The sequence below is a fragment of the Oncorhynchus nerka genome, linkage group LG19 (assembly GCF_034236695.1).
Source record: "Oncorhynchus nerka isolate Pitt River linkage group LG19, Oner_Uvic_2.0, whole genome shotgun sequence".
In the NCBI taxonomy this organism is placed as follows: domain Eukaryota; kingdom Metazoa; phylum Chordata; class Actinopteri; order Salmoniformes; family Salmonidae; genus Oncorhynchus; species Oncorhynchus nerka.
In genome coordinates this window covers 6,292,987-6,307,336 of record NC_088414.1, presented here as the reverse complement: position 1 = coordinate 6,307,336, position 14,350 = coordinate 6,292,987, and positions in this window count along the sequence as shown.

Genomic DNA, 14,350 nt, shown 5'->3' with positions numbered 1-14,350 from the left:
AGTCCAACTAGACCAGAGACTATGTTCCACAATGCATTCCTTTGTTCTATTTAGAGCGTCTACCAAGTACAGGGTCATCTTCACTAGGAACCAAATTGAAACAAGCTGAAACGGGGAGCGACCTACGACCTAAGTTTGTTCAGTAAGAAACACTTGTTGTTGTTTTCCGTTTTAATGAATAGGAACCAGATGTCCGTAACAAATGTTTATTCAGTGTAATATTTGTACTATTGCCTCTCTAATTAGCAGTAAGATATTTCTGTACCTCTCTACTCATTCACTCCTGGACAGAGGACTCCTAGCACTGGCAGCCCCAGATGGGCATGTCTCCCTTGTCCCTATCAGTCCCTCTGTGAGCGTTAGTGTCACCCACTGGGTGTCTGGGGGGTGCCAGCCAGGACCCATCTGTTGCATCAGTCCCCCTGTTCCTGGTTCTGCCCTGGTAGGTGAAGGAGTGGGGATGGCTGGTGACAGTAGCAGGCGTGTCTGTCAGCTGTCTAAGACAGAGACACAGTCTGCACCAGGAATCAGATCCTGACACAACCCTTCCCGAATGCTGAAGAATTTGAAGTGAAGTGGTGATTGTTGGAATTGAAACACTGTTAGGTGGCTATATGAGGAGGCACATAAGCAGGTTCTTGTATGTAATGAAAAGTTGCTCAGTTCCAGTTCACTGCTGATGTGAGTTTAGATGTGCTGTATGTCAGATTCAAATCAACTCGAATCAAATCAAATCAAATGTATTTATATAGCCCTTCGTACATCAGCTGATATCTCAAAGTGCTGTACAGAAACCCAGCCTAAAACCCCAAACATCAAGCAATGCAGGTGTAGAAGCACGGTGGCTAGGAAAAACTCCCTAGAAAGGCCAAAACCTAGGAAGAAACCTAGAGAGGAACCAGTCCTCTTCTGGCTGTGCCGGGTGGAGATTATAACAGAACATGGCCAAGATGTTCAAATGTTCATAAATGACCAGCATGGTCGAATAATAATAAGGCAGAACAGTTGAAACTGGAGCAGCAGCACGGCCAGGTGGACTGGGGACAGCAAGGAATCATCATGTCAGGTAGTCCTGGGGCATGGTCCTAGGGCTCAGATCCTCCGAGAGAGAGAAAGAAAGAGAGAATTAGAGAGAGCACATGTGGGGTGGCCAGTCCTCTTCTGGCTGTGCCGGGTGGAGATTATAACAGAACATGGCCAAGATGTTCAAATGTTCATAAATGACCAGCATGGTCGAATAATAATAAGGCAGAACAGTTGAAACTGCAGCAGCAGCACGGCCAGGTGGACTGGGGACAGCAAGGAGTCATCATGTCAGGTAGTCCTTGGGCATGGTCCTAGGGCTCAGGTCCTCCGAGAGAGAGAAAGAAAGAGAGAAGGAAAGCATTAGAGAACGCACACTTAGATTCACACAGGACACCGAATAGGACAGGAGAAGTACTCTAGATATAACAAACTGACCCTAGCCCCCCGACACATAAACTACTGCAGCATAAATACTGGAGGCTGAGACAGGAGGGGTCAGGAGACACTGTGGCCCCATCCGAGGACACCAAACAGGAAGGATATAACAGGAAGGATATAACCCCACCCACTTTGCCAAAGCACAGCCCCCCACACCACTAGAGGGATATCTTCAACCACCAACTTACCATCCTGAGACAAGGCTGAGTATAGCCCACAAAGATCTCCGCCATGGCACAACCCAAGGGGGGGCGCCAACCCAGACAGGATGACCACATCAGTGAATCAACCCACTCAGGTGACGCACCCCTTCCAGGGACGGCATGAGAGAGCCCCAGCAAGCCAGTGACTCAGCCCCTGTAATAGGGTTAGAGGCAGAGAATCCCAGTGGAAAGAGGGGAACCGGCCAGGCAGAGACAGCAAGGGCGATTCGTTGCTCCAGAGCCTTTCCGTTCACCCTCACGCTCCTGAGCCAGACTACACTCAATCATATGACCCACTGAAGAGATGAGTCTTCAGTAAAGACTTAAAGGTTGAGACCGAGTTTGCGTCTCTGACATGGGTAGGCAGACCGTTCCATAAAAATGGAGCTCTATAGGAGAAAGCCCTGCCGCCAGCTGTTTGCTTAGAAATTCTAGGGACAATTAGGAGGCCTGCGTCTTGTGACCGTAGCGTACGTGTAGGTATGTACGGCAGGACCAAATCAGAGAGATAGGTAGGAGCAAGCCCATGTAGTGCTTTGTAGGTTAGCAGTAAAACCTTGAAATCAGCCCTTGCCTTGACAGGAAGCCAGTGTAGGGAGGCTAGCACTGGAGTAATATGATCAAATATTTTGGTTCTAGTCAGGATTCTAGCAGCCGTATTCAGCACTAACTGAAGTTTATTTAGTGCTTTATCCGGGTAGCCGGAAAGTAGAGCATTGCAGTAGTCTAACCTAGAAGTGACAAAAGCATGGATTAATTTTTCTGCATCAATTATGGACAGAAAGTTTCTGATTTGTGTGTGTTTGGTGGTGTGGATGCCATGTGAATGTGGTGTATGGGTCGGGGTGTATGTGTGGTGTGTGGTGTGCGTGCACGTATGGATAAAAGTGTGTGTGTATTTGAAGCAATGTGAATGATTGTATGAATGAGTGTGTGTTGATACCCCTTCGGAAGGGGTCTCACCCTTGCTCTTGGGAGTTCATTTCCCGCATAACTGAGCACTGAAACTAGGTAAAACAGTTGCTTGTGACAGCGGAGAGCAACTCATAAGACAATGCATCATGTCAGTGTGCCAGCAGAACTGTCTGACAGCACACCAGCAGTCCAAAGGAAACTGATGCATCACCAGCCTGTCTATAGGTCAGAGGTCAGGCTAGGTCTGAGGCCAAAGAGTGTCTCATCATCACAGACCAGCCTGTTTCTGTCTGAGGGAGTAGGGTAAAGGGGAGAATTCATTCCCCTCCCCTCCCCCAGGTCACTTACAGCAGTCAGCATCCATATTTATCAAGCGTCTAAAAATAGCAGTGCTGATTTAGGATCAGGTCCTCCCTATCCATCGTAATCTGATTCGTCATGATCTGAAAGGCAAACCTGATCCTAAATCAGCACTCCTAATCTGATTCGTCATGATCTGAAAGGCAAACCTGATCCTAAATCAGCACTCCTAATCTGATTCGTCATGATCTGAAAGGCAAACCTGATCCTAAATCAGCACTCCTAATCTGATTCGTCATGATCTGAAAGGCAAACCTGATCCTAAATCAGCACTCCTAATCTGATTCGTCATGATCTGAAAGGCAAACCTGATCCTAAATCAGCACTCCTAATCTGATTCGTCATGACCTGAAAGGCAAACCTGATCCTAAATCAGCACTCCTAATCTGAGTCCCTTCATAAATATGGGTCCAAACCACACCTTTGAGTGCTAGAGTGGGTACTAGGAAGTACTAGCCCACTGCTCCCTGTCCTATGTGCTAGCTAGAGTGGGTACTAGGAAGTACTAGCCCACTGCTCCCTGTCCTATGTGCTAGCTAGAGTGGGTACTAGGAAGTACTAGCCCACTGCTCCCTGTCCTATGTGCTAGCTAGAGTGGGTACTAGGAAGTACTAGCCCACTGCTCCCTGTCCTATGTGCTAGCTAGAGTGGGTACTAGGAAGTACTAGCCCACTGCTCCCTGTCCTATGTGCTAGCTAGAGTGGGTACTAGGAAATACTAGCCCTCTGCTCCCTGTCCTATGTGCTAGCTAGAGTGGGTACTAGGAAGTACTAGCCCACTGCTCCCTGTCCTATGTGCTAGCTAGAGTGGGTACTAGGAAGTACTAGCCCACTGCTCCCTGTCCTATGTGCTAGCTAGAGTGGGTACTAGGAAGTACTAGCCCACTGCTCCCTGTCCTATGTGCTAGCTAGAGTGGGTACTAGGAAGTACTAGCCCACTGCTCCCTGTCCTATGTGCTAGCTAGAGTGGGTACTAGGAAGTACTAGCCCACTGCTCCCTGTCCTATGTGCTAGCTAGAGTGGGTACTAGGAAGTACTAGCCCACTGCTCCCTGTCCTATGTGCTAGCTAGAGTGAGTACTAGCCCACTCTGTCCTCTGATGATTCATAGGAAGCGGTCAAGCACTATTACAGTAACTGCAGGTTTGTTATGAGAAGCCGTGATTTATTCCATTGCTGACTACAGGATTCCGAGTGCAGCGCTGCTTGGCCAGAAAGCCAATGAAAACCCCATCAATATCTCCAATATATTCATAAACGTCCGGGAAATAAATGCCTTAAATGGCTTCTAACTGGCCGGGTGGAGGGGTGATATAGAACCCAGGAAGTGGGTTCCCACTGTGTTCTACATGGCAGCGTCAGAGCTGTATTCTCACTTCTCAGCTCTTCTCCTGAGTAATAGTTTGCTCAGCTGAGAGATTAGCATCTGAGGCCTCGACGTGACTTGTTAATGTCCTTCCTTTTGTGGTTTTCCGGGGGAACGTTATTGGTTGTTCATTACCCGCATGTCGAGCCAACATTCACCTGCCTCTCCTCATCTCCTCCTCTCTTGTCCTCGCCGAGATGTGGGTTGGACTGTTCGCCAAACGAGCACTCTGCAATCAATAAAGCACTCTGTCCATTCCCTGGGAGGCTGGCAGGAGGGAGGGATGGAGGGATGGAGGAGAGATGGATTCACTGATGATGTGGCCTTTGGTGTACTTATCTGTCTGTCTGTCCTGGTAAATATCAAGTCTATGTGGGCCTCAGTGAAAGGGCTTGGTACGATGCAATAACTGTGACTCCACTTTGAAAAACAACTATAGTTGAGGATGATCGAGGGACGCTGCAGCTCATAGGCGGAAGGTCATTGCGTCGTGTCGTGTGGCTCAGTTGGTAGAGCGTTTGCTATTGCACCACAAAGATCATGGGTTTGATTCCTGCTGCGGCCACCCGTGTGAAAATGTAGGCACTTTGAATAAAAGTGTCTGCTAAATGGCACATTTTAGTGAGAACTAACATGAACGAAATGATGGAAACTTCCATCGTCTGATGTGTTTCTACTCAAGCTAATGCTGTGCCCCAGTGTGTAGGTAGATCAACAGGTAAATGGGAAAGCATTCGTGTAAAATATAGATTCCACACCGATAGCACGTCAAGTTCTTCCACACCGATCTCGACAAGCCATTTCTGTATGGACCTCGCTTCGTGCACGGGGGCATTGTCATGCTGAAACAGGAAAGGGCCTTCCCCAAACTGTTGCCACAAAGCTGGAAGCACAGAATAGTCTAGAATGTCATTGTATGCTGTAGCGTTTCCCTTCACTGGAACTAAGGGGCCCAAACCATGAAAAATAGCCACAGACAATTACCTCTACCAAACTTTGGCACTATGCATTGGGGCAGGTAGCATTTTCCTGGCATCCACCAAACCCAGATTGGTCAGTCGGACTGCCAGATGGTGAAGCGTGATTCATCACTCCAGAGAACGTGTTTCCACTGCTCCAGAGTCATATGGCCGCGAGCTTTACACCACTCCAGCCGACGCTTGGCATTGTGCATGGTGATCTTAGGCTTATTCTGTGAGCTTGTGTGGCCTACCACTTCTCAGCTGAGCTGTTGTTGTCCTGGACGTTTCCATTTCACAATAAGAGCATTTACAGTTGACCGGGGCAGCTCCAAGGAGCTGAAATTTGACGGTGCCACGTTGAAAGTTACTGAGCTCTTCAGTAAGGCCATTCTGCTGCCAGTGTTTGTCTATGGAGATTGCATGGCGGTGTGCTCGATTGTATACACCTGTCGGCAACGGTTGTGGCTGAAATAGCCAAATCCACTCATTTGAAGGGGTGTCCACATACTTTTGTATATATACGGTGCAGCCGGAAAGTATTCAGTCCCCTTAAATTTTTACACATTTTGTTACGTTACAGCCTTATTCTAAAATGGATTTGGTTTAAAAATCCTCATCAATCTACACACAATACCCCATAATGACAAAGCAAAAACAGGTTTTTATACATTTTTGCAAATGTATTACAAATAAAAAACTGATATTACATTCACATACTGTAAATATTCAGACCCTTTACACAGTACTTTGTTGATGCACCTTTAGCAGCAATTACAGCCTGGAGTCTTCTTGGGTATGACTCAACAAGCTTGGCACACCTGTATTTGGGGAGTTCTCCCATTCGTCTCTGCAGATCCTCTCAAGCTCTGTCCGGTTGAATGAGGAGCGTCGCTGTACAGTTATTTTAAGGTCTCTCCAGAGATGTTCGGTTCAAGTCCGGTCTCTGGCTGGGCCACTACAAGGATATTCAGAAACTTGTCCCGAAGCCACTCCTGTGTTGTCTTGGCTGTGTGCTTAGGGTTGTTGTCCTGTTGGAAGGTGAACCGTAGCCCCAGTCTGAGCACTCTGGAGCAGGTTTTCATTTTTGCCTCGATCCTGACTAGTTTCCCAGTCCCTGCCTGTGAAAAACATCCCCACAGCATGATGCTGCCACCACCATGATTCACCATAGGGATGGTGCCAGGTTTCCTCCAGACGTGACGCTTGCCATTCAGGCCAAAGAGTTCAATCTTGGTTTCATCAGACCAGAGAATCTGGTTTTCTCATGGTCAGAGTCCTTTAGGTGCCTTTTCGCAATCTCCAAGCAGGCTGTCATGTTTTTTACTGAGGAGTGGCTTCCGTCTGGCCACTCTACCATAAAGGCCTTATTGGTGGAGTGCTACAGAGATGGTTGTCCTTCTGGAAGGTTCTCCCATCTCCACAGAGGATCTCTGAAGCTCTGTCAGAGTGACCATTGGATTCTTGGTCACCTCCTTGACCAAGGCCCTTCTCCCCTGATTGCTCAGTTTGGCTGGGCAGCCAGCTCTAGGGGGTTCCAAACTTCTTCCATTTAAGAATGATGGAGGCCACTGTTTGTTGGGGACCTTCAATATTGCAGACATTTTTTTGGTGCCCTTCCCCAGATCTGTGCCTTGACACAATCCTGTCTCGGAACTTTACTGACAATTCCTTTGATCAGGTGTGTGCCTTTCCAAATCATGTCCAATCAATTGAATTTACCACAGGTGGACTCCAATCAAGTTGTAGAAATATCTCAATGATGATCAATGGGAACAGGATGCACCTGAGCTCAGTTACGAGCAAAGGGTCTGAATACTTATGTAAATAAGGTATTTCAGTGTTAAAAAATACATTTGCAAAAAATTCTCATTATGTGGTATTGTGTGTAGATTGATGAGGAAAATGCTTTATTTAATCAATTTTATAATAAGTCTGTAACGTAAACAAAATGCGAAAAAAGTCAAGGGGTCTGAATACTTTCCAAAAGCGCTGTTTAAGGTATTTGGTTATTTAATTGTTGAGTGGCTTGGATTAGACCAAATTGGAAGTCATCTGTCATGCTATTTGTTATTGTGTATCGTGTTGAGACAATATGACAGTAGTGACCTTGTGAAAAGTGTGTGTGTGCATGCATGCTTGTGTATGTGTGTTTGTATATGTGTATGTGCACGTATGCGTACGAACGTACATGCGGGCGAGTGTGCATACATGCTTGTGTGTGTGTTTATGTGCATTCATGCGTGCGCGTGTGTTATCTTTCAGTGCTGTTGGACCCTGGGGAGCCCTGCAGGCTCTGGTTGGCCTGAATAGATGGTTGATGGTTGAAAGGCTAAACTAAACAAGCAGAGGTTTGTGTTTCCTGTGTTCTCTCTGTGTATGGCAGGCTGACAGGCAGCTACGCAATATCAACACTACACTGGTTTTTACCTGTAGGTCATTTACTTTCTGAACAGACTTTTCAGCTGTTTATTCTAAGATAGCCACACATCAGCATTTAACGCAGTATGAAAATATAATAAATGACATTTATAAACCCTTTATGCACTGTTCCTGTACCATTCAAACTCCAGAAACTACTCACAAGCAATGGATCATGTAATACGGGCACAGCAGATAGCCTAGTGGCTAGAGACGCAGGCTATTAACCAGAGGGATGCTGGTTCGAATCCCAGCTCAGATAGGAACATTGGTGCTGAGTGATTTGTCTGTTGTTGTTCCCGTGAGCAAGGCTAAACAGTTTAAGTCGGACGTTTACATACACTTAGGTTGGAGTCGTTAAAACTTGTTCACAAACTATAGTGTTGGCAAGTCGGTTAGGACATCTACTTTGTGCATGACACAAGTCATTTTTCCAACAATTGTTTACAAACAGATTATTTCACTTATAATTCACTCTATCACAATTCCAGTGGGTCAGAAGTTTACATACATTAAGTTGACTGTGCCTTTAAATAGCTTGGAAAATTCCAGAAAATGATGTCATGGCTTTAGAAGCTGTTAATTGACATAATTTGAGTCAATTGGAGGTGCACCTGTGGATGTATTTCAAGGCCTACCTTCAAACTCAGTGCCTCTTTGCTTGATATCATGGGGAAAAAAATAAATCAGCCAAGACCTCAGAAAAAAGAATTGTAGACCTCCAAAAGTCTGGTTCATCCTTGGGAGCAATTTCCAAACGCCTGAAGGTACCACGTTCATCTGTACAAGCAATAGTAAGCCAGTATAAACACCATAGGACCACACAGCCGTCATACCGCTCAGGAAGGAGACGCGTTCTGTCTCCTAGAAATTAATGTACTTTGGTGCGAAAAGTGCAAATCAATCCCAGAACAACAGCAAAGGACCTTGTGAAGATGCTGCAGGAAACAGGTCCAAAGGTATATATATCCACAGTAAAATGAGTCCTGTATCGACATAACCTGAAAGACTGCTCAGCGAGGAAGAAGCCATTGTTCCAAAACCGCCATAAAAAATACAGACTACGGATTGCAACTGCACATGGGGACAAAGATTGTACAGAAATGTCCTCTGGTCTGATGAAACAAAAATAGAACTGTTGGGCCATAATGACCATCGTTATGTTTGGAGGAAAAGGGGGAGGCTTGCAAGCCGAAGAACACCCTCCCAACCATGAAGCACAGGGGTGGCAGCATCATGTTTTGGGGGTGTTTTGCTGCAGGAGGGACTGGTGCACTTCACAAAATAGATGGCATCACGAGGAAGACAAGACATCAGTCAGGAAGTTAAAGCTTGGTCGCAAATGGGTCTTCCAAATGGACAATGACCCCAAGCATACTTCCAAAGTGGTGGCAAAATGGCTTAAGGACAACAAAGTCAAGGTGTTGGGGTGGCCATCACAAAGCCCTGACCGCAATCCCATAGAAAATGTGTGGGCAGAACTGAAACCTGACTCAGTTACACCAGCTCTGTCAGGAGGAATGGGCCAAAATTCACCCAACTTATTGTGGGCCGCTTGTGGAAGGCTACCCAAAACATTTGCCCCAAGTTAAACAATTTAAAGGCAACGCTACCAAATTCTAATTGAGTGTATGTAAACGTCTGATCCCCTGGGAATGTGATGAAATAAATAAAAGCTGAAATAAATAATTCTCTCCACTATTATTCTGACATTTCACATTCTTAAAATAAAGTGGTAATCCTAACTAACCAAAGACAGGGAATTTTTACTAGGATTAAATGTCAGGAATTGTGAAAAACTGAGTTGAAATGTATTTGGCTAAGGTGTATGTAAACTTCCGACTTCAACTGTAATTGCTCCAGGTGCTCTGCACTGCAGCTGACCCTTTTCTTCCCTCAGGGTGTGTGTGTGTGTCTGTCTCTGGGGGTCGGGGGTTGTGAATGTAAAGACACATTTCCCTTCTCTGTAAGCTAATGGGCAATAAAGTACACCTTATCCTATTCAACACACTCCATTCTAAAATGAGGACAGAGAGATGAGAAATACCTGACTGTGTCCAGGTTAAATATGTCTAATGAGAGAATGATTGGCTCTCATCAACATTTCACCTCACAAGCAGCTCACTGCTCTGCATTTCCTGGAATGAACAGTTCTGCAGTGAAACAGATGGCAGTATGACTCAATTTGTTCTTTCTTACTCGTGAAATGGAGTTCGGAGCAAATGCGACGATAATTACTCTGAAAGCATCACATTTCTGATACCGGTGGGGGGAGTGCAGCGTGCATTTAAGTGTGGCAATACATTATTGTGTCTGGGAGCATACAGACTGTAATTGATTCAGTGTTGCTGATGAAAGGAGACACAGGCAGGTGCCGGCCCCAATCACCTGCGGCCCCAAATCAGCTCTCACATTTCTAAGAAAAGGAGCTCATCCATTTGGCTAGCATTTAATACTTTTTGGGATCCATGCCAAAACAGAGTGCTGTGGTAGATTTGATGCAGTAGTGAAAGGGCTACATAGCACTTTAGAGGTGCCTGTGGTAGCCTATTCACTATATAGTGCACTACGTTTGACTAGAGCCATACAGGAACAGGTCAAAAATAGTGCACCGTAGAGTGAATACACTCTAAGAAAAAAGGTTCTATCTAGATCCTAAAAGGGTTCTTCGGCTGTCCCCATAGGATAACCCTTTTAAGAACACTTTTTGATTCCAAGTAGAACCCTAGAACCCAAAATGATTCTACCTGGAGTCAAAAAATGGCTCTGCTATGGGGACAGACAAATAACTATTTTGCAACCTTTTTTTATGAGAGTGTAGGGTGCTATTTGTGAGGCAGCCCAGCAGCTCAGTTCACTGCATACCATTTCATTGCCCTTTAAGGCTCCACTTAAGCAGCTTTGGAGTCTCATAACCACTGATGTAGGTCAATGTAATCGAAGTGTGGCTCGTTAAGCAAGCTGCTGGCCAGTAAGTCCTGACGTCTACAGTCTGTTGGACACATTAGAAGAGGCTGGTTATTGTCAGTTACCATGGCTGTTTATTACTCATTGATTTGAAGATGTTTATCAATAAATGCAGTTTCAGATGTAGGGTCTTGCTATCAGTTGTTGCCACTATAACATTGTGTTTATGTCATTATTGTGGGGCGATAGTCAATCTAGCTTGCTAAGCAATGTACTGTAGCTAGCTGAAGATACAGCCCTTACCTTATGCATTGATTCAGTACACTCCCTCCTTTGTCAATGCAATTTTCAGTGTCAAGTTACATTTCAATGTATATTCCCTAAAACATGAATTTGCCATCTAATTAAAAAGTAGCCAGTGGGGTGCGGGTGCACCCATGTTGAACAACACTAAATGAATTGTTTGCTTGCGTGACCTTTGCGCAGTCAAAATATAATGCCATGCTTGCTAACTTGGTTAACAATGTGACTTTTCAATACATCCACTGTTTTACTCTTCTTTTTTTAGCCAAGCAAGATAAATAAATGTTCAGTCAGTACTGAGTGAATGAACAACAACACAAGCTTCCTGTCATCACCAGACTGTCCAATTAAAACAATGGGTTCATGACAGAGTTCGGAGTGTAACTGTTAACATCACCGCCATGGAATCTGAAGGGTTGCCATTAGTTACTACAGCCACAAAGTTTTAAAAAAGGTTATATCGTCAAATTCATGGGAGAATACTTACTTTAAAGTTCGGGTTAGGCATAATGTAAGCAGCGTGGTTAAGGTTATGGTTGAGGTTTTACATAAGATTTTAAGAAGAGAAATGGTAGAAATAGGCAGGGTTTATGACTTTGTGGCTGTGGTAAGTAGTGACAAGCAATCCCCCCACTCTAGAGTACGCCATCTTCATGCTTGTGTGACACTTTTGATATTGTCTATGTGATTAAAATGAAAATGGGAAACACAACTATTATGTGAGTTCTTCGGGGGTGAAGGACACCGTCTGTCCTAGCTAAATCCCACCTGCTGTCTACCGGTCCTCCTAGCTAGCTAGCTAACACAGTGTCCTTCGACCACGCCTGCCCTCGCCATTGTTAACAGAACTGTGGGACAGCAGTGCCCGACAGGCGGAGGACACTGTCTGCCGGTGTCCTATCCATCGTTAGCTAGCTTGCTATATACAGTATCCCACCTGCTGTGTACCGGAATCTTAGCTAGCTAGCTAACACAGTGTCCTTCGACCACGCCTGCCCTCGCCATTGTTAACAGAACTGTGGGACAGCAGTGCCCGACAGGCGGAGGACACTGTCTGCCGGTGTCCTATCCATCGTTAGCTAGCTTGCTATATACAGTATCCACCTGCTGTGTACCGGAATCTTAGCTAGCTAGCTAACACAGTGTCCTTCGACCACGCCTGCCCTCGCCATTGTTAACAGAACTGTGGGACAGCAGTGCCCGACAGGCGGAGGACACTGTCTGCCGGTGTCCTATCCATCGTTAGCTAGCTTGCTATATACAGTATCCCACCTGCTGTCTACCGGTCCTCCTAGCTAGCTAGCTAACACAGTGTCCTTCGACCACGCCTGCCCTCGCCATTGTTAACAGAACTGTGGGACAGCAGTGCCCGACAGGCGGAGGACACTGTCTGCCGGTGTCCTATCCATCGTTAGCTAGCTTGCTATATACAGTATCCCACCTGCTGTGTACCGGAATCCTAGCTAGCAACCAGTTTTCTTAGCTAATCCCTGTCCAACCCCGGCGTGATATCAGCAGTGGTGGAAAAAGTACCCAATATTCATACTTGAGTAAAAGTAAAGGTATCTTAATAGAAAATGTTTAAAGTATAAGTATAAGTCACCCAGTAAAACACTACATGAGTAAGTCTAAAAGTATTTGGTTTTAAATACAAATTTAAGTATCAAAAGTTAAATAGCGTTTCAATCGGTGACGTCTCTTGCTCTGAGACCTTGAAGTAGTAGCTCCCCTTGATCTGCAAGGGCCGTGGTTTTTGTGGAGCGATGGGTAACGATGCTTCGTGGGTCCCTGGTTCGCGCCCGGGTATGGGCGAGGGGGCGGTGTAAAGTTATACTGTTACATCTACACTGTATTTCTAATCAATTTGATGTTATCTTAATGGAGGAAAAATAAGTGTTTTTCTTTCAAAAACAAGGACATTTCTAAGTGACCCCAAACTTTTGAATGGTAGTGTATACAGGCATATATCCAAACACCGGATTCAAGGGCATTATTACTTTTATAAAACGGGTTACCAACATATTCAAATAATGATTTACATATTTTCATTAAAAACGTTATTTTGATGAATTTATTCATACTATTTCATCCTTCCACAATATATAGTCCCGGCACTAGGGTTGCTTCCCAAGCCAGCTGGTCGTTCGTTCTTTCGGTTCGGTTGCCAGAGACGCGATCCAGTCGTTCGGTATTTTTGTTCTGTATCTATGGACGCAGCCCAGTCATTCATTCTAAATGTTCCATTGCCATACTCGCTGGCAACGTTCTTATCCCTTGCTTGCTAGCTAGCCAACTACGCCTAATTTACAGTCAAGTCATAATAACAGCGAAGTAGTTGTGTTTGCATTTGTATCAGCTGTTTTTTTTGTGACATTTATTTAGATACATCCGTAACAATGAGCTAATGAGGCGCAATTTCGCCTGGCACAGAAAGATGTGCTCCCTCATCAGGACACTGTTGTTCAGAGGAGTTGGCCAACAACACAGCTAGACAATCACTTCAAGCTGGAAAGACTAGCTGCACTTTGTTTGACCTTTTTTCAATTGACATTTCTTTGTCTATATCCATAAAAATGATGCCAGCTGATTCATGATTTCGGCTGGAGGAGAAACGCTGCCTTGCCTGTCTGTCTGTCTGTTTCGTCCCGACTCCCGACACGTTCATTACAATGGGACATTGATCAGCAAAGCAATTGATTAAACATGACTGTGTTTGCAAAATAAATGTTTCTGAGTGCATATCAATATCACACGTAAGCTAACGGTGTTATGTTGGGCACCTACTGACCCCAAAAAGATTTCATGAAATGAATTGTTAAATAAAAAGGTTTAAGGCAGGCGCCACATTACTACGAGACAAAACGGCTCACTCAATCAAGCATGATGGTCTTGTAAGTTTAAAAGCAAAGCTTGTTTTCATATATTTAAAAAAATATACTACTGTAGTAGTCAAAGCTGTGTGCTGGAAAACCTTGGTAGAGCGTGGGTGGAAGAGGCATTGTGATGCTCATGTGAATTTCCTTTCTTTTTTCGGCTTCAGACCAATGCCTACTGCTCACTTAAAACGTAGTTTTTTGTTTTTAATAGATACTAAAGGGCCAGTAAGTAACGGTAGAATTGTGAAGTAGATTCAGATAGAGAAGTGTTGATGGTATTTCACTGTCCATGGTGCTGAATCTTACATCAGCCAGCTCTCTCTTCATCGCCCTCTCCCCTTCTCCATCCCCCCATTCTCTCTTCATCTCTCCCTCTCCCTCTCTCTCCCTCTCTCTCTGCCCCTCTCTCTCCATCCCCCTCTCTCTCTGAGTACATTTGGGGCGTCTCTGGCCGGGAAGATGCATTGTAAATAACGACCGCTGAGATATGTGGTGCTCGATAGAGGAGAGATAGAGCAGGGGAGGAGGAAAGGTATGGGAGGAGGTTGATTCATGGGGGAATGATTCGAGGAAGGGGC